Source organism: Dendrobates tinctorius, unplaced genomic scaffold (genome assembly GCF_039654945.1).
Source record: "Dendrobates tinctorius isolate UK_male_01 unplaced genomic scaffold, ASM3965494v1 ptg000350l, whole genome shotgun sequence".
NCBI classification, from domain to species: domain Eukaryota; kingdom Metazoa; phylum Chordata; class Amphibia; order Anura; family Dendrobatidae; genus Dendrobates; species Dendrobates tinctorius.
Window position 1 is genome coordinate 2553199 of NW_027362016.1, and position 19151 is coordinate 2572349.

Here is a 19151-nt window from a genome sequence, read left to right on the forward strand (position 1 = left end):
ACAGCAAAATGGAAGGCGTTTCAAATAGAAATCATGCTTCAAAAAACAGTCAAATGAAAAATTATAATATATCCCTCCAGGTGTGACACTTGACATTTGCAGAGTGTCAAACCCCCCAGAAAATGTATAGATATGGCTGAAATAGCTCGGTTGGGAGAGCGTTAGACTGAAGATCTAAAGGTCCCTGGTCCAATCCTGGGTTTCGGCAAAATGCTTTTTCTTCACCGTTTACATTTTAAGGAGATATTAAACAAAGCACATGGACTGATCATGATCAAAAGGCCTAAAAATCTTAACTATCTACAGAAAACAAAATGTTAAAAATTTGAGAAATGGTAACTTTTTCCTTTTGAACACATGAATGTTTTTTAGTAATTTTTCCTCTATTTTGTTTTATTTCAGATTGACTTAGCTGTAAGAGGATTAAAAGGTAACCTGATAGCTGAAACAGACAGCACTTATCAGACACTAGCTGAATGATTATAGTCAGCTTGTTTGACTTTGAAACACTGAGGCATTACTGAGACAAATGTCCTTAAAAAATATGCTGTGGACAAAGTCAAAAAGGCAAAAAACACAAGCTCCACACAGGTCCGTCATCTTTAATTTGAAATATAGGAGGTTTCTACTTTAATGGTGAGACAAAGCATCTACATATTTGACATTGCTCCAGTGAGTAGAGCCCACTTAAAAATGTATGGGTTGCTTGTCTCTGCAAGCAAAAGCTGGGCACTAAACTGGCATACTTGCAATGCTGGATGGTTCAGAGTGAAAACACCTATAGGCTGACAATAGTAATTGCAGGTGTTGATTAACTCATTGTGCAAAATAATTTCTAAAATGTGGTCACTTTGGGAGGTTTTCTGCTGTTTTGGTACACTGCAAATTTCATCTGCAAGGTATTCCTGCAAAATCTGCATTGCAAAACCCAAATAGGGCTCTTCCTTTCAAAGCCCTGCTGTGTGGCCAAACAGTAGTTTCTGAAGAAATGTGGCGCATCACCGCATTTGTGAGAAATCTAACATTTCTAATATCCAAACAAAATAAATGGAGGTTTAAAAATTAATGCAGACGAAAAGTACGCATATAAAAAATGTTATTTATTGACTTTTTTGGGGTGGTGTGACAAGTTTTTAATCACAAGAAATGGTAACATTTCTGCTGACTAGCATGGAAGGAGTTAAGTTCCAATTGCATATCGAAGTCAGGATGGCCGAGCGGTCTAAGGCGCTGCGTTCAGGTCGCAGACTCCCACTTCTGACATCAACATTTAATTTCAAGAAACTTTATCTTCATTTATTGATTAGATGAGGTCAAACAAAACTTAGTAATGTGGTTTTGAAAAATTTCCTGAGAGTCTTTGGAGTGAATCTGAATTTGTCCTCTCAAAAAAGAACTCTAGGAACATCAAACAGATTTTTTGTGCATATGTCTGTTGTTCTTTTGGCACTAGAAAAATCATTTGGACAGTCAATGAGGAGGGACTATTTCACCTCTTTGTGTTCTCTGTCCCTATTAGGGTAGGGAATCAACCTTCTACAGTGCTGTCATGAAATATATCTAGAAACGGATTTGCTGGTAAGTCTACTTTCATAGTTTTCACCTCATACATCAATAGACCATAACGATACTTAATAAACAAAAACTAAACAAGTAGTTAATCATAGTTTAAAAAATGTGAAATGCCCATGTCATTCTGACATGTTTCAGCACATTTTGGGACAAATGGTCTCACTTTTAACATTAACAATCAATAAAATATTTTCTCTAAATTTTTGTCTCTATTTTGCTCCAATTGTTTGCATCTCATAAAAAATAAATCTTGATGTAACATTATGCATGCAAATTGTGTTTTATGTGCGACCATGACCTATTCTAGAAGCACAGGGTCAGAATTATACTGGTGCATGGAGACAAACTGAAAATGTAAAACTTCAATGGCAAAATTGCTGTCTTTTTCTACTCATTCACAAATAGTTAATGAATGTTATTAAATATGTACAGCAAAATGGAAGGCGTTTCAAATAGAAATCATGCTTCAAAAAACAGTCAAATGAAAAATTATAATATATCCCTCCAGGTGTGACACTTGACATTTGCAGAGTGTCAAACCCCCCAGAAAATGTATCGATATGGCCGAAATAGCTCAGTTGGGAGAGCGTTAGACTGAATATCTAAAGGTCCCTGGTCCAATCCCGGGTTTCGGCAAAATGCTTTTTCTTCACCGTTTACAAGTGGTTCAAATCCCACCTCTGACATCAACTTTTAATTTCAAGAAACTTTTTTCTTCATTTATTGATTAGATGAGGTCAAACAAAACTTAGTAATGTGGTTTTGAAAAATTTCCTGAGAGTCTTTGGAGTGAATCTGAATTTGTCCTCTCAAAAAAGAACTCTAGGAACATCAAACAGATTTTTTGTGCATATGTCTGTTGTTCTTTTGGCACTAGAAAAATCCTTTGGACAGTCAATGAGGAGGGACTATTTCACCTCTTTGTGTTCTCTGTCCCTATTAGGGTAGGGAATCAACCTTCTACAGTGCTGTCATGAAATATATCTAGAAACGGATTTGCTGGTAAGTCTACTTTCATAGTTTTCACCTCATACATCAATAGACCATAACGATACTTAATAAACAAAAACTTAACAAGTAGGTAATCATAGTTTAAAAAATGTGAAATGCCCATGTCATTCTGACATGTTTCAGCACATTTTGGGACAAATGGTCTCACTTTTAACATTAACAATCAATAAAATATTTTCTCTAAATTTTTGTCTCTATTTTGCTCCAATTGTTTGCATCTCATAAAAAATAAAACTTGATGTAACATTATGCATGCAAATTGTGTTTTATGTGCGACCATGACCTATTCTAGAAGCACAGGGTCAGAATTATACTGGTGCATGGAGACAAACTGAAAATGTAAAACTTCAATGGCAAAATTGCTGTCTTTTTCTACTCATTCACAAATAGTTAATGAATGTTATTAAATATGTACAGCAAAATGGAAGGCGTTTCAAATAGAAATCATGCTTCAAAAAACAGTCAAATGAAAAATTATAATATATCCCTCCAGGTGTCACACTTGACATTTGCAGAGTGTCAAACCCCCCAGAAATTGTATAGATATGGCCGAAATAGCTCAGATAGGAGAGCGTTAGACTGAAGATCTAAAGGTCCCTGGTCCAATCACGGGTTTCGGCAAAATGCTTTTTCTTCACCGTTTACAAGTGGTTCAAATCCCACCTCTGACATCAACTTTTAATTTCAAGAAACTTTTTTCTTCATTTATTGATTAGATGAGGTCAAACAAAACTTAGTAATGTGGTTTTGAAAAATTTCCTGAGAGTCTTTGGAGTGAATCTGAATTTGTCCTCTCAAAAAAGAACTATAGGAACATCAAACAGATTTTTTGTGCATATGTCTGTTGTTCTTTTGGCACTAGAAAAATCCTTTGGACAGTCAATGAGGAGGGACTATTTCACCTCTTTGTGTTCTCTGTCCCTATTAGGGTAGGGAATCAACCTTCTACAGTGCTGTCATGAAATATATCTAGAAACGGATTTGCTGGTAAGTCTACTTTCATAGTTTTCACCTCATACATCAATAGACCATAACGATACTTAATAAACAAAAACGTAACAAGTAGGTAATCATAGTTTAAAAAATGTGAAATGCCCATGTCATTCTGACATGTTTCAGCACATTTTGGGACAAATGGTCTCACTTTTAACATTAAAAATCAATAAAATATTTTCTCTAAATTTTTGTCTCTTTTTTGCTCCAATTGTTTGCATCTCATAAAAAATAAAACTTGATGTAACATTATGCATGCAAATTGTGTTTTATGTGCGACCATGACCTATTCTAGAAGCACAGGGTCAGAATTATACTGGTGCATGGAGACAAACTGAAAATGTAAAAATTCAATGGCAAAATTGCTGTCTTTTTCTACTCATTCACAAATAGTTAATGAATGTTATTAAATATGTACAGCAAAATGGAAGGTGTTTCAAATAGAAATCATGCTTCAAAAAACAGTCAAATGAAAAATTATAATATATCCCTCCAGGTGTGACACTTGACATTTGCAGAGTGTCAAACCCCCCAGAAAATGTATAGATATGGCCGAAATAGCTCAGTTGGGAGAGCGTTAGACAGAAGATCTAAAGGTCCCTGGTCCAATCCCGGGTTTCGGCAAAATGCTTTTTCTTCACCGTTTACAAGTGGTTCAAATCCCACCTCTGACATCAACTTTTAATTTCAAGAAACTTTTTTCTTCATTTATTGATTAGATGAGGTCAAACAAAACTTAGTAATGTGGTTTTGAAAAATTTCCTGAGAGTCTTTGGAGTGAATCTGAATTTGTCCTCTCAAAAAAGAACTCTAGGAACATCAAACAGATTTTTTGTGCATATGTCTGTTGTTCTTTTGGCAATAGAAAAAGCCTTTGGACAGTCAATAAGGAGGGACTATTTCACCTCTTTGTGTTCTCTGTCCCTATTAGGGTAGGGAATCAACCTTCTACAGTGCTGTCATGAAATATATCTAGAAACGGATTTGCTGGTAAGTCTACTTTCATAGTTTTCACCTCATACATCAATAGACCATAACGATACTTAAAAACAAAAACGTAACAAGTAGCTAATCATAGTTTAAAAAATGTGAAATGCCCATGTCATTCTGACATGTTTCAGCACATTTTGGGACAAATGGTCTCACTTTTAACATTAACAATCAATAAAATATTTTCTCTAAATTTTTGTCTCTTTTTTGCTCCAATTGTTTGCATCTCATAAAAAATAAAACTTGATGTAACATTATGCATGCAAATTGTGTTTTATGTGCGACCATGAAATATTCTAGAAGCACGGGGTCAGAATTATACTGGTGCATAGAGACAAACTGAAAATGTAAAAATTCAATGGCAAAATTGCTGTCTTTTTCTACTCATTCACAAATAGTTAATGAATGTTATTAAATATGTGCAGCAAAATGGAAGGCGTTTCAAATAGAAATCATGCTTCAAAAAACAGTCAAATGAAAAATTATAATATATCCCTCCAGGTGTGACACTTGACATTTGCAGAGTGTCAAACCCACCAGAAAATGTATAGATATGGCCGAAATAGCTCAGTTGGGAGAGCGTTAGACTGAAGATCTAAAGGTCCCTGGTCCAATCCCGGGTTTCGGCAAAATGCTTTTTCTTCACCGTTTACATTTTAAGGAGATATTAAACAAAGCACATGGACTGATCATGATCAAAAGGCCTAAAAATCTTAACTATCTACAGAAAACAAAATGTTAAAAATTTGAGAAACGGTAACTTTTTCCTTTTGAACACATGAATGTTTTTTAGTAATTTTTCCTCTATTTTGTTTTATTTCAGATTGACTTAGCTGTAAGAGGATTAAAAGGTAACCTGATAGCTGAAACAGTCAGCACTTATCAGACACTAGCTGAATGATTATAGTCAGCTTGTTTGACTTTGAAACACTGAGGCATTACTGAGACAAATGTCCTTAAAAAATATGCTGTGGACAAAGTCAAAAAGGCAAAAAACACAAGCTCCACAAAGGTCCGTCATCTTTAATTTGAAATATAGGAGGTTTCTACTTTAATGGTGAGACAAAGCATCTACATATTTGACATTGCTCCAGTGAGTAGAGCCCACTTAAAAATGTATGGGTTGCTTGTCTCTGCAAGCAAAAGCTGGGCACTAAACTGGCATACTTGCAATGCTGGATGGTTCAGAGTGAAAACACCTATAGGCTGACAATAGTAATTGCAGGTGTTGATTAACTCATTGTGCAAAATAATTTCTAAAATGTGGTCACTTTGGGAGGTTTTCTGCTGTTTTGGTACTCTGCAAATTTCATCTGCAAGGTATTCCTGCAAAATCTGCATTGCAAAACCCAAATAGGGCTCTTGCTTTCAAAGCCCTGCTGTGTGGCCAAACAGTAGTTTCTGAAGAAATGTGGCGCATCACCGCATTTGTGAGAACTAACATTTCTAATATCCAAACAAAATAAATGGAGGTTTAAAAATTAATGCAGACGAAAAGTACGCATATAAAAAATGTTATTTATTGACTTTTTTGGGGTGGTGTGACAAGTTTTTAATCACAAGAAATGGTAACATTTCTGCTGACTAGCATGGAAGGAGTTAAGTTCCAATTGCATATCGAAGTCAGGATGGCCGAGCGGTCTAAGGCGCTGCGTTCAGGTCGCAGACTCCCACTTCTGACATCAACATTTAATTTCAAGAAACTTTATCTTCATTTATTGATTAGATGAGGTCAAACAAAACTTAGTAATGTGGTTTTGAAAAATTTCCTGAGAGTCTTTGGAGTGAATCTGAATTTGTCCTCTCAAAAAAGAACTCTAGGAACATCAAACAGATTTTTTGTGCATATGTCTGTTGTTCTTTTGGCAATAGAAAAATCCTTTGGACAGTCAATGAGGAGGGACTATTTCACCTCTTTGTGTTCTCTGTCCCTATTAGGGTAGGGAATCAACCTTCTACAGTGCTGTCATGAAATATATCTAGAAACGGATTTGCTGGTAAGTCTACTTTCATAGTTTTCACCTCATACATCAATAGACCATAACGATACTTAATAAACAAAAACTTAACAAGTAGTTAATCATAGTTTAAAAAATGTGAAATGCCCATGTCATTCTGACATGTTTCAGCACATTTTGGGACAAATGGTCTCACTTTTAACATTAACAATCAATAAAATATTTTCTCTAAATTTTTGTCTCTATTTTGCTCCAATTGTTTGCATCTCATAAAAAATAAATCTTGATGTAACATTATGCATGCAAATTGTGTTTTATGTGCGACCATGACCTATTCTAGAAGCACAGGGTCAGAATTATACTGGTGCATGGAGACAAACTGAAAATGTAAAACTTCAATGGCAAAATTGCTGTCTTTTTCTACTCATTCACAAATAGTTAATGAATGTTATTAAATATGTACAGCAAAATGGAAGGCGTTTCAAATAGAAATCATGCTTCAAAAAACAGTCAAATTAAAAATTATAATATATCCCTCCAGGTGTGACACTTGACATTTGCAGAGTGTCAAACCCCCCCAGAAAATGCATAGATATGGCCAAAATAGCTCAGTTGGGAGAGCGTTAGACTGAAGATCTAAAGGTTCCTGGTCCAATCCCAGGTTTCAGCAAAATGCATTTTCTTCACCGTTTCCATTTTAAGGAGATATTAAACAAAGCACATGGACTCATTATTTACAGCTAATGTAAAAGGCCTAAAAATCTTAACTATCTACAGAAAACAAAATGTTAAAAATTTGAGAAACGGTAACTTTTTCCTTTTGAACACATGAATGTTTTTTAGTAATTTTTCCTCTATTTTGTTTTATTTCAGATTGACTTAGCTGTAAGAGGATTAAAAGGTAACCTGATAGCTGAAACAGACAGCACTTATCAGACACTAGCTGAATGATTATAGTCAGCTTGTTTGACTTTGAAACACTGAGGCGTTACTGAGACAAATGTCCTTAAAAAATATGCTGTGGACAAAGTCAAAAAGGCAAAAAACACAAGCTCCACACAGGTCCGTCATCTTTAATTTGAAATATAGGAGGTTTCTACTTTAATGGTGAGACAAAGCATCTACATATTTGACATTGCTCCAGTGAGTAGAGCCCACTTAAAAATGTATGGGTTGCTTGTCTCTGCAAGCAAAAGCTGGGCACTAAACTGGCATACTTGCAATGCTGGATGGTTCAGAGTGAAAACACCTATAGGCTGACAATAGTAATTGCAGGTGTTGATTAACTCATTGTGCAAAATAATTTCTAAAATGTGGTCACTTTGGGAGGTTTTCTGCTGTTTTGGTACTCTGCAAATTTCATCTGCAAGGTATTCCTGCAAAATCTGCATTGCAAAACCCAAATAGGGCTCTTCCTTTCAAAGCCCTGCTGTGTGGCCAAACAGTAGTTTCTGAAGAAATGTGGTGCATCACCGCATTTGTGAGAAATCTAACATTTCTAATATCCAAACAAAATAAATGGAGGTTTAAAAATTAATGCAGACGAAAAGTACGCATATAAAAAATGTTATTTATTGACTTTTTTGGGGTGGTGTGACAAGTTTTTAATCACAAGGAATGGTAACATTTCTGCTGACTAGCATGGAAGGAGTTAAGTTCCAATTGCATGTCGAAGTCAGGATGGCGGAGCAGTCTAAGGCGCTGCGTACAGGTCGCAGTCTCCCCTGGAGACGTGGGTTCAAATCCCACTTCTGACATCAATATTTAATTTCAAGAAACTTTATCTTCATTTATTGATTAGATGAGGTCAAACAAAACTTATTAATGTGGTTTTGAAAAATTTCCTGAGAGTCTTTGGAGTGAATCTGAATTTGTCCTCTCAAAAAAGAACTCTAGGAACATCAAACAGATTTTTTGTGCATATGTCTGTTGTTCTTTTGGCACTAGAAAAATCCTTTGGACAGTCAATGAGGACTATTTCACCTCTTTGTGTTCTCTGTCCCTATTAGGGTAGGGAATCAACCTTCTACAGTGCTGTCATGAAATATATCTAGAAACGGATTTGCTGGTAAGTATACTTTCATAGTTTTCACCTCATACATCAATAGACCATAACGAAACTTAATAAACAAAAACTTAACAAGTAGGTAATCATAGTTTAAAAAATGTGAAATGCCCATGTCCTTCTGACATGTTTCAGCACATTTTGGGACAAATGGTCTCACTTTTAACAATCAATAAAATATTTTCTCTAAATTTTTGTCTCTTTTTTGCTCCAATTGTTTGCATCTCATAAAAAATAAAACTTGATGTAACATTATGCATGCAAATTGTGTTTTATGTGCGACCATGACCTATTCTAGAAGCACAGGGTCAGAATTATACTGGTGCATGGAGACAAACTGAAAATGTAAAAATTCAATGGCAAAATTGCTGTCTTTTTCTACTCATTCACAAATAGTTAATGAATGTTATTAAATATGTACAGCAAAATGGAAGGCGTTTCAAATAGAAATCATGCTTCAAAAAACAGTCAAATGAAAAATTATAATATATCCCTCCAGGTGTGACACTTGACATTTGCAGAGTGTCAAACCCCCCAGAAAATGTATAGATATGGCCGAAATAGCTCAGTTGGGAGAGCGTTAGACTGAAGATCTAAAGGTCCCGGGTTTCGGCAAAATGCTTTTTCTTCACCGTTTACATTTTAAGGAGATATTAAACAAAGCACATGGACTGATCATGATCAAAAGGCCTAAAAATCTTAACTATCTACAGAAAACAAAATGTTAAAAATTTGAGAAACGGTAACTTTTTCCTTTTGAACACATGAATGTTTTTAGTAATTTTTCCTCTATTTTGTTTTATTTCAGATTGACTTAGCTGTAAGAGGATTAAAAGGTAACCTGATAGCTGAAACAGACAGCACTTATCAGACACTAGCTGAATGATTATAGTCAGCTTGTTTGACTTTGAAACACTGAGGCATTACTGAGACAAATGTCCTTAAAAAATATGCTGTGGACAAAGTCAAAAAGGCAAAAAACACAAGCTCCACACAGGTCCGTCATCTTTAATTTGATATATAGGAGGTTTCTACTTTAATGGTGAGACAAAGCATCTACATATTTGACATTGCTCCAGTGAGTAGAGCCCACTTAAAAATGTATGGGTTGCTTGTCTCTGCAAGCAAAAGCTGGGCACTAAACTGGCATACTTGCAATGCTGGATGGTTCAGAGTGAAAACACCTATAGGCTGACAATAGTAATTGCAGGTGTTGATTAACTCATTGTGCAAAATAATTTCTAAAATGTGGTCACTTTGGGAGGTTTTCTGCTGTTTTGGTACTCTGCAAATTTCATCTGCAAGGTATTCCTGCAAAATCTGCATTGCAAAACCCAAATAGGGCTCTTCCTTTCAAAGCCCTGCTGTGTGGCCAAACAGTAGTTTCTGAAGAAATGTGGTGCATCACCGCATTTGTGAGAAATCTAACATTTCTAATATCCAAACAAAATAAATGGAGGTTTAAAAATTAATGCAGACGAAAAGTACGCATATAAAAAATGTTATTTATTGACTTTTTTGGGGTGGTGTGACAAGTTTTTAATCACAAGGAATGGTAACATTTCTGCTGACTAGCATGGAAGGAGTTAAGTTCCAATTGCATGTCGAAGTCAGGATGGCGGAGCAGTCTAAGGCGCTGCGTACAGGTCGCAGTCTCCCCTGGAGACGTGGGTTCAAATCCCACTTCTGACATCAATATTTAATTTCAAGAAACTTTATCTTCATTTATTGATTAGATGAGGTCAAACAAAACTTAGTAATGTGGTTTTGAAAAATTTCCTGAGAGTCTTTGGAGTGAATCTGAATTTGTCCTCTCAAAAAACAACTCTAGGAACATCAAACAGATTTTTTGTGCATATGTCTGTTGTTCTTTTGGCACTAGAAAAATCCTTTGGACAGTCAATGAGGACTATTTCACCTCTTTGTGTTCTCTGTCCCTATTAGGGTAGGGAATCAACCTTCTACAGTGCTGTCATGAAATATATCTAGAAACGGATTTGCTGGTAAGTATACTTTCATAGTTTTCACCTCATACATCAATAGACCATAACGATACTTAATAAACAAAAACTTAACAAGTAGGTAATCATAGTTTAAAAAATGTGAAATGCCCATGTCATTCTGACATGTTTCAGCACATTTTGGGACAAATGGTCTCACTTTTAACATTAACAATCAATAAAATATTTTCTCTAAATTTTTGTCTCTATTTTGCTCCAATTGTTTGCATCTCATAAAAAATAAAACTTGATGTAACATTATGCATGCAAATTGTGTTTTATGTGCGACCATGACCTATTCTAGAAGCACAGGGTCAGAATTATACTGGTGCATGGAGACAAACTGAAAATGTAAAACTTCAATGGCAAAATTGCTGTCTTTTTCTACTCATTCACAAATAGTTAATGAATGTTATTAAATATGTACAGCAAAATGGAAGGCGTTTCAAATAGAAATCATGCTTCAAAAAACAGTCAAATGAAAAATTATAATATATCCCTCCAGGTGTGACACTTGACATTTGCAGAGTGTCAAACCCCCCAGAAAATGTATAGATATGGCCGAAATAGCTCAGTTGGGAGAGCGTTAGACTGAAGATCTAAAGGTCCCTAGTCCAATCCCGGGTTTCGGCAAAATGCTTATTCTTCACCGTTTACAAGTGGTTCAAATCCCACCTCTGACATCAACTTTTAATCTCAAGAAACTTTTTTCTTCATTTATTGATTAGATGAGGTCAAACAAAACTTAGTAATGTGGTTTTGAAAAATTTCCTGAGAGTCTTTGGAGTGAATCTGAATTTGTCCTCTCAAAAAAGAACTCTAGGAACATCAAACAGATTTTTTGTGCATATGTCTGTTGTTCTTTTGGCACTAGAAAAATCCTTTGGACAGTCAATGAGGTGGGACTATTTCACCTCTTTGTGTTCTCTGTCCCTATTAGGGTAGGGAATCAACCTTCTACAGTGCTGTCATGAAATATATCTAGAAACGGATTTGCTGGTAAGTCTACTTTCATAGTTTTCACCTCATACATCAATAGACCATAACGATACTTGATTAACAAAAACTTAACAAGTATGTAATCATAGTTTAAAAAATGTGAAATGCCCATGTCCTTCTGACATGTTTCAGCACATTTTGGGACAAATGGTCTCACTTTTAACAATCAATAAAATATTTTCTCTAAATTTTTGTCTCTTTTTTGCTCCAATTGTTTGCATCTCATAAAAAATAAAACTTGATGTAACATTATGCATGCAAATTGTGTTTTATGTGCGACCATGACCTATTCTAGAAGCACAGGGTCAGAATTATACTGGTGCATGGAGACAAACTGAAAATGTAAAAATTCAATGGCAAAATTGCTGTCTTTTTCTACTCATTCACAAATAGTTAATGAATGTTATTAAATATGTACAGCAAAATGGAAGGCGTTTCAAATAGAAATCATGCTTCAAAAAACAGTCAAATGAAAAATTATAATATATCCCTCCAGGTGTGACACTTGACATTTGCAGAGTGTCAAACCCCCCAGAAAATTTATAGATATGGCCGAAATAGCTCAGTTGGGAGAGCGTTAGACTGAACATCTAAAGGTCCCGGGTTTCGGCAAAATGCTTTTTCTTCACCGTTTACATTTTAAGGAGATATTAAACAAAGCACATGGACTGATCATGATCAAAAGGCCTAAAAATCTTAACTATCTACAGAAAACAAAATGTTAAAAATTTGAGAAACGGTAACTTTTTCCTTTTGAACACATGAATGTTTTTTAGTAATTTTTCCTCTATTTAGCTGAAACAGACAGCACTTATCAGACACTAGCTGAATGATTATTGTCAGCTTGTTTGACTTTGAAACACTGAGGCATTACTGAGACAAATGTCCTTAAAAAATATGCTGTGGACAAAGTCAAAAAGGCAAAAAACACAAGCTCCACACAGGTCCGTCATCTTTAATTTGAAATATAGGAGGTTTCTACTTTAATGGTGAGACAAAGCATCTACATATTTGACATTGCTCCAGTGAGTAGAGCCCACTTAAAAATGTATGGGTTGCTTGTCTCTGCAAGCAAAAGCTGGGCACTAAACTGGCATACTTGCAATGCTGGATGGTTCAGAGTGAAAACACCTATAGGCTGACAATAGTAATTGCAGGTGTTGATTAACTCATTGTGCAAAATAATTTCTAAAATGTGGTCACTTTGGGAGGTTTTCTGCTGTTTTGGTACTCTGCAAATTTCATCTGCAAGGTATTCCTGCAAAATCTGCATTGCAAAACCCAAATAGGGCTCTTCCTTTCAAAGCCCTGCTGTGTGGCCAAACAGTAGTTTCTGAAGTAATGTGGTGCATCACCGCATTTGTGAGAAATCTAACATTTCTAATATCCAAACAAAATAAATGGAGGTTTAAAAATTAATGCAGACGAAAAGTACGCATATAAAAAATGTTAATTATTGACTTTTTTGGGGTGGTGTGACAAGTTTTTAATCACAAGGGATGGTAACATTTCTGCTGACTAGCATGGAAGGAGTTAAGTTCCAATTGCATATCAAAGTCAGGATGGCTGAGCGGTCTAAGGTGCTGCGTTCAGGCTTCCCTGGAGGCGTGGGTTCAAATCCCACTTCTGACATCAACATTTAATTTCAAGAAACTTTATCTTCATTTATTGATTAGATGAGGTCAAACAAAACTTAGTAATGTGGTTTTGAAAAATTTCCTGAGAGTCTTTGGAGTGAATCTGAATTTGTCCTCTCAAAAAAGAACTCTAGGAACATCAAACAGGTTTTTTTGTGCATATGTCTGTTGTTCTTTTGGCACTAGAAAAATCCTTTGGACAGTCAATGAGGAGGGACTATTTCACCTCTTTGTGTTCTCTGTCCCTATTAGGGTAGGGAATCAACCTTCTAAAGTGCTGTCATGAAATATATCTAGAAACGGATTTGCTGGTAAGTCTACTTTCATAGTTTTCACCTCATACATCAATAGACCATAACGATACTTAATTAACAAAAACTTAACAAGTAGGTAATCATAGTTTAAAAAATGTGAAATGCCCATGTCCTTCTGACATGTTTCAGCACATTTTGGGACAAATGGTCTCACTTTTAACAATCAATAAAATATTTTCTCTAAATTTTTGTCTCTTTTTTGCTCCAATTGTTTGCATCTCATAAAAAATAAAACTTGATGTAACATTATGCATGCAAATTGTGTTTTATGTGCGACCATGACCTATTCTAGAAGCACAGGGTCAGAATTATACTGGTGCATGGAGACAAACTGAAAATGTAAAAATTCAATGGCAAAATTGCTGTCTTTTTCTACTCATTCACAAATAGTTAATGAATGTTATTAAATATGTACAGCAAAATGGAAGGCGTTTCAAATAGAAATCATGCTTCAAAAAACAGTCAAATGAAAAATTATAATATATCCCTCCAGGTGTGACACTTGACATTTGCAGAGTGTCAAACCCCCCAGAAAATGTATAGATATGGCCGAAATAGCTCAGTTGGGAGAGCGTTAGACTGAAGATCTAAAGGTCCCTGGTCCAATCCCGGGTTTCGGCAAAATGCTTTTTCTTCACCGTTTACATTTTAAGGAGATATTAAACAAAGCACATGGACTGATCATGATCAAAAGGCCTAAAAATCTTAACTATCTACAGAAAACAAAATGTTAAAAATTTGAGAAACGGTAACTTTTTCCTTTTGAACACATGAATGTTTTTAGTAATTTTTCCTCTATTTTGTTTTATTTCAGATTGACTTAGCTGTAAGAGGATTAAAAGGTAACCTGATAGCTGAAACAGACAGCACTTATCAGACACTAGCTGAATGATTATAGTCAGCTTGTTTGACTTTGAAACACTGAGGCATTACTGAGACAAATGTCCTTAAAAAATATGCTGTGGACAAAGTCAAAAAGGCAAAAAACACAAGCTCCACACAGGTCCGTCATCTTTAATTTGAAATATAGGAGGTTTCTACTTTAATGGTGAGACAAAGCATCTACATATTTGACATTGCTCCAGTGAGTAGAGCCCACTTAAAAATGTATGGGTTGCTTGTCTCTGCAAGCAAAAGCTGGGCACTAAACTGGCATACTTGCAATGCTGGATGGTTCAGAGTGAAAACACCTATAGGCTGACAATAGTAATTGCAGGTGTTGATTAACTCATTGTGCAAAATAATTTCTAAAATGTGGTCACTTTGGGAGGTTTTCTGCTGTTTTGGTACTCTGCAAATTTCATCTGCAAGGTATTCCTGCAAAATCTGCATTGCAAAACCCAAATAGGGCTCTTCCTTTTAAAGCCCTGCTGTGTGGCCAAACAGTAGTTTCTGAAGAAATGTGGTGCATCACCGCATTTGTGAGAAATCTAACATTTCTAATATCCAAACAAAATAAATGGAGGTTTAAAAATTAATGCAGACGAAAAGTACGCATATAAAAAATGTTATTTATTGACTTTTTTGGGGTGGTGTGACAAGTTTTTAATCACAAGGGATGGTAACATTTCTGCTGACTAGCATGGAAGGAGTTAAGTTCCAATTGCATATTGAAGTCAGGATGGCCGAGCGGTCTAAGGCGCTGCGTTCAGGTCGCAGTCTTCCCTGGAGGCGTGGGTTCAAATCCCACTTCTGACATCAACATTTAATTTCAAGAAACTTTATCTTCATTTATTGATTAGATGAGGTCAAACAAAACTTAGTAATGTGGTTTTGAAAAATTTCCTGAGAGTCTTTGGAGTGAATCTGAATTTGTCCTCTCAAAAAAGAACTCTAGGAACATCAAACAGGTTTTTTTGTGCATATGTCTGTTGTTCTTTTGGCACTAGAAAAATCCTTTGGACAGTCAATGAGGAGGGACTATTTCACCTCTTTGTGTTCTCTGTCCCTATTAGGGTACGGAATCAACCTTCTAAAGTGCTGTCATGAAATATATCTAGAAACGGATTTGCTGGTAAGTCTACTTTCATAGTTTTCACCTCATACATCAATAGACCATAACGATACTTAATTAACAAAAACTTAACAAGTAGGTAATCATAGTTTAAAAAATGTGAAATGCCCATGTCCTTCTGACATGTTTCAGCACATTTTGGGACAAATGGTCTCACTTTTAACAATCAATAAAATATTTTCTCTAAATTTTTGTCTCTTTTTTGCTCCAATTGTTTGCATCTCATAAAAAATAAAACTTGATGTAACATTATGCATGCAAATTGTGTTTTATGTGCGACCATGACCTATTCTAGAAGCACAGGGTCAGAATTATACTGGTGCATGGAGACAAACTGAAAATGTAAAAATTCAATGGCAAAATTGCTGTCTTTTTCTACTCATTCACAAATAGTTAATGAATGTTATTAAATATGTACAGCAAAATGGAAGGCGTTTCAAATAGAAATCATGCTTCAAAAAACAGTCAAATGAAAAATTATAATATATCCCTCCAGGTGTGACACTTGACATTTGCAGAGTGTCAAACCCCCCAGAAAATGTATAGATATGGCCGAAATAGCTCAGTTGGGAGAGCGTTAGACTGAAGATCTAAAGGTCCCTGGTCCAATCCCGGGTTTCGGCAAAATGCTTTTTCTTCACCGTTTACATTTTAAGGAGATATTAAACAAAGCACATGGACTGATCATGATCAAAAGGCCTAAAAATCTTAACTATCTACAGAAAACAAAATGTTAAAAATTTGAGAAACGGTAACTTTTTCCTTTTGAACACATGAATGTTTTTAGTAATTTTTCCTCTATTTTGTTTTATTTCAGATTGACTTAGCTGTAAGAGGATTAAAAGGTAACCTGATAGCTGAAACAGACAGCACTTATCAGACACTAGCTGAATGATTATAGTCAGCTTGTTTGACTTTGAAACACTGAGGCATTACTGAGACAAATGTCCTTAAAAAATATGCTGTGGACAAAGTCAAAAAGGCAAAAAACACAAGCTCCACACAGGTCCGTCATCTTTAATTTGAAATATAGGAGGTTTCTACTTTAATGGTGAGACAAAGCATCTACATATTTGACATTGCTCCAGTGAGTAGAGCCCACTTAAAAATGTATGGGTTGCTTGTCTCTGCAAGCAAAAGCTGGGCACTAAACTGGCATACTTGCAATGCTGGATGGTTCAGAGTGAAAACACCTATAGGCTGACAATAGTAATTGCAGGTGTTGATTAACTCATTGTGCAAAATAATTTCTAAAATGTGGTCACTTTGGGAGGTTTTCTGCTGTTTTGGTACTCTGCAAATTTCATCTGCAAGGTATTCCTGCAAAATCTGCATTGCAAAACCCAAATAGGGCTCTTCCTTTTAAAGCCCTGCTGTGTGGCCAAACAGTAGTTTCTGAAGAAATGTGGTGCATCACCGCATTTGTGAGAAATCTAACATTTCTAATATCCAAACAAAATAAATGGAGGTTTAAAAATTAATGCAGACGAAAAGTACGCATATAAAAAATGTTATTTATTGACTTTTTTGGGGTGGTGTGACAAGTTTTTAATCACAAGGGATGGTAACATTTCTGCTGACTAGCATGGAAGGAGTTAAGTTCCAATTGCATATTGAAGTCAGGATGGCCGAGCGGTCTAAGGCGCTGCGTTCAGGTCGCAGTCTTCCCTGGAGGCGTGGGTTCAAATCCCACTTCTGACATCAACATTTAATTTCAAGAAACTTTATCTTCATTTATTGATTAGATGAGGTCAAACAAAACTTAGTAATGTGGTTTTGAAAAATTTCCTGAGAGTCTTTGGAGTGAATCTGAATTTGTCCTCTCAAAAAAGAACTCTAGGAACATCAAACAGGTTTTTTTGTGCATATGTCTGTTGTTCTTTTGGCACTAGAAAAATCCTTTGGACAGTCAATGAGGAGGGACTATTTCACCTCTTTGTGTTCTCTGTCCCTATTAGGGTAGGGAATCAACCTTCTACAGTGCTGTCATGAAATATATCTAGAAACGGATTTGCTGGTAAGTCTACTTTCATAGTTTTCACCTCATACATCAATAGACCATAACGATACTTAATTAACAAAAACTTAACAAGTAGGTAATCATAGTTTAAAAAATGTGAAATGCCCATGTCCTTCTGACATGTTTCAGCACATTTTGGGACAAATGGTCTCACTTTTAACAATCAATAAAATATTTTCTCTAAATTTTTGTCTCTTTTTTGCTCCAATTGTTTGCATCTCATAAAAAATAAAACTTGATGTAACATTATGCATGCAAATTGTGTTTTATGTGCGACCATGACCTATTCTAGAAGCACAGAGTCAGAATTATACTGGTGCATGGAGACAAACTGAAAATGTAAAAATTCAATGGCAAAATTGCTGTCTTTTTCTACTCATTCACAAATAGTTAATGAATGTTATTAAATATGTACAGCAAAATGGAAGGCGTTTCAAATAGAAATCATGCTTCAAAAAACAGTCAAATTAAAAATTATAATATATCCCTCCAGGTGTGACACTTGACATTTGCAGAGTGTCAAACCCCCCAGAAAATGTATAGATATGGCCGAAATAGCTCAGTTGGGAGAGCGTTAGACTGAAGATCTAAAGGTCCCGGGTTTCGGCAAAATGCTTTTTCTTCACCGTTTACATTTTAAGGAGATATTAAACAAAGCACATGGACTGATCATGATCAAAAGGCCTAAAAATCTTAACTATCTACAGAAAACAAAATGTTAAAAATTTGAGAAACGGTAACTTTTTCCTTTTGAACACATGAATGTTTTTTAGTAATTTTTCCTCTATTTTGTTTTATTTCAGATTGACTTAGCTGTAAGAGGATTAAAAGGTAACCTGATAGCTGAAACAGACAGCACTTATCAGACACTAGCTGAATGATTATAGTCAGCTTGTTTGACTTTGAAACACTGAGGCATTACTGAGACAAATGTCCTTAAAAAATATGCTGTGGACAAAGTCAAAAAGGCAAAAAACACAAGCTCCACACAGGTCCGTCATCTTTAATTTGAAATATAGGAGGTTTCTACTTTAATGGTGAGACAAAGCATCTACATATTTGACATTGCTCCAGTGAGTAGAGCCCACTTAAAAATGTATGGGTTGCTTGTCTCTGCAAGCAAAAGCTGGGCACTAAACTGGCATACTTGCAATGCTGGATGGTTCAGAGTGAAAACACCTATAGGCTGACAATAGTAATTGCAGGTGTTGATTAACTCATTGTGCAAAATAATTTCTAAAATGTGGTCACTTTGGGAGGTTTTCTGCTGTTTTGGTACTCTGCAAATTTCATCTGCAAGGTATTCCTGCAAAATCTGCATTGCAAAACCCAAATAGGGCTCTTCCTTTCAAAGCCCTGCTGTGTGGCCAAACAGTAGTTTCTGAAGAAATGTGGTGCATCACCGCATTTGTGAGAAATCTAACATTTCTAATATCCAAACAAAATAAATGGAGGTTTAAAAATTAATGCAGACGAAAAGTATGCATATAAAAAATGTTATTTATTGACTTTTTTGGGGTGGTGTGACAAGTTTTTAATCACAAGGGATGGTAACATTTCTGCTGACTAGCATGGAAG

The 19151-nt window shown here is 35.5% G+C and overlaps 5 non-coding genes across 5 annotated transcripts; all 5 read left to right on the plus strand.

Moving 5' to 3' along the window:
- The first annotated feature begins 5122 nt into the window (after window positions 1-5122).
- Window positions 5123-5195, plus strand: TRNAF-GAA (transfer RNA phenylalanine (anticodon GAA)). The gene has a single exon. It is a non-coding gene; the product is annotated as a tRNA-Phe (tRNA).
- An 8892-nt stretch (window positions 5196-14087) lies between these two features.
- Window positions 14088-14160, plus strand: TRNAF-GAA (transfer RNA phenylalanine (anticodon GAA)). Its single transcript has one exon. It is a non-coding gene; the product is annotated as a tRNA-Phe (tRNA).
- A 994-nt stretch (window positions 14161-15154) lies between these two features.
- Window positions 15155-15237, plus strand: TRNAL-CAG (transfer RNA leucine (anticodon CAG)). Its single transcript has one exon. It is a non-coding gene; the product is annotated as a tRNA-Leu (tRNA).
- Window positions 15238-16104: 867 nt separating this feature from the next.
- Window positions 16105-16177, plus strand: TRNAF-GAA (transfer RNA phenylalanine (anticodon GAA)). Its single transcript has one exon. It is a non-coding gene; the product is annotated as a tRNA-Phe (tRNA).
- Window positions 16178-17171: 994 nt separating this feature from the next.
- TRNAL-CAG (transfer RNA leucine (anticodon CAG)) lies at window positions 17172-17254 on the plus strand. Its single transcript has one exon. It is a non-coding gene; the product is annotated as a tRNA-Leu (tRNA).
- The last annotated feature ends 1897 nt before the right edge of the window (window positions 17255-19151 follow it).